The sequence below is a fragment of the Garra rufa genome, chromosome 9 (genome assembly GCF_049309525.1).
Source record: "Garra rufa chromosome 9, GarRuf1.0, whole genome shotgun sequence".
Taxonomy (NCBI): domain Eukaryota; kingdom Metazoa; phylum Chordata; class Actinopteri; order Cypriniformes; family Cyprinidae; genus Garra; species Garra rufa.
Window position 1 is genome coordinate 4,220,606 of NC_133369.1, and position 2,049 is coordinate 4,222,654.

Here is a 2,049-nt window from a genome sequence, read left to right on the forward strand (position 1 = left end):
GGACCCAGTCGACCAGCTTCTGCTCCTCCTGTCACAAGGAGGAGTCAGAGACGTGCGGATCCATTTGCAAGGCTTTATTAGAATAGTCGACAGGCAGGAGTAAACGCCAGAAAACAGGAACAACGTAGGTAATCCGGGAAACAGTTCAATACTCAATCAGTGGTCACAATGGCAGGCAGCAGGAATCAACAACGGGGTACACAGTCCAGAGTCATACACAGGTAATCCAATACAGAGAAACACGCTTAGAATAATGACCATGGGAACAATTAGACTTCGCAAGGTGGCTGTGTGTGAGAGTGGCTTAAATACATGTGGGTAAATGATAAACAGGTGTATGCAGCAATCAGTTCAGTGGGAAATGAGGAACAGATGTGTGCAGTGATTGGTGCAGTGGCTTATGGGGATTGTAGTCCATAAAGTGTGGTGCAAGAGTTCATGATGACAGGGAAGACCAGATACGTTACATAGCCCCTCCACAAGGAGCGGCTTCCAGACGCTCTAACCACCTTTACAATCTTGAGGGTGGTGGAGCGGAGGCGGAACAGGGGGAGGGATGGAGGGCCAGGTCCATGTAGTGGTACTGGAACCACGAAATGAGGCGGAGCCGACGGAGGGAGAAGCCATGGAGGAGGAAGGGTTGGCTCCTGCATGGGGCCGACCGACGGAGGTGGAGCCGGTGGAGCCCGAGGCGGAACCGGAGAGTCGATGGTCCTGGCGACACAGAGGATCCGGAGGGCCAAGGCGGAACCCAAGGCTCTGGCGACCCCGGCGGAGATGGAGGTCCGGAGGTACGCAGCGGAGCCGGAGTGACAGAGGATCGAGGCTGTGCCCACGGGAGGGAGGAGGTCCACAGAGCCGGCAGGACGGAGTGACGAGGCGCAGCCGGAGGAGTAGAGTCCAGAGGCGAAGGTGGGGTGACGACTGACCGGGGCGGAGCCGGAGAGACGATGGAGCCCGGAGGAGCTGTTGGGCCGACGGCCGACAACGGAGACGAGGGAGCACAGAGCCGGGGTGGAGCCGCAGGGTCGGAGGACCGAGGTGGAGTCCAGGACTCTGAGACTGGAGGTGATGGTGAGGGGTCCTTCAGTCTGGACACCGATGGCGACTGGCAGTCCCACGGCAAGTCCTCTGCCACGAAGGTGGGATGGGGGTGAGTAGAGGGACTGTCAGGAGACAGAGGTGGCAGGACTGGAGCAGCAGGGAGGGTGGGTGGGAACAGTCCATGCTTGAGCTCCGTGACCAGAACCGGGCAGACAGGAATCTCAGGACGACTGGATGTAACCAGCGGAGTCTCTGAAAGGCTGGGCGGAACCAGCGGAGGCTCTGGAAGGCTGGGCTGAACCAGCGGAGGCTCTGGAAGGCAGGGCTGAACCAGCGGATTGTCTGGGAGACTGGGCGGAACCAGCGGAGTCTCTGGAAGGCTGGGCGGAACCAGCGGGGTCTCTGGAAGGCAGGGCTGAATCAGCGGAGTGTCTGGAAGGCTGGGCGGAACCAGCGGAGTCTCTGGAAGGCTTGGCAGAACCAGCGGAGTCTCTGGAAGACTGGGCGGAACCAGCGGAGTCTCTGGAAGGCCGGGCGGGACCAGCGGAGACTCTGGAAGGCCGGGCGGGACCAGTGGAGACTCTGGAAGGCTGGGTGGAACCAGCGGAGACTCTGGAAGGCCGGGCGGGACCAGTGGAGACTCTGGAAGGCTGGTTGGGAGACCAGCTGCTCGAGCCGACAGCAGCGGTGGGTCCTCCACGCTAGAAATTAACCTTTGCCACCCCGTGGTAAAGTGTGGCTGCTGTGGTTCTGGGCTAGCAGACCTCTTGTGCTGTGGCTCCTTTAAAACATCCACAGTTGACTTAGAGCCACATAGCAGCAACGCATACTGCATATAGTCCTCCACAGAACATTTGAATTCTCCTCCTGGCAACATAGACTTAGTTGGCTCATTAAGTCCCCGGCGGAATAAGTCCTTAAGGTAAGCTTCATCACGAAATGGTAAATTAAGTGACAACTCACAGAATCTGTGGACATATTCCTTAATGGGGAGATTACCTTGTC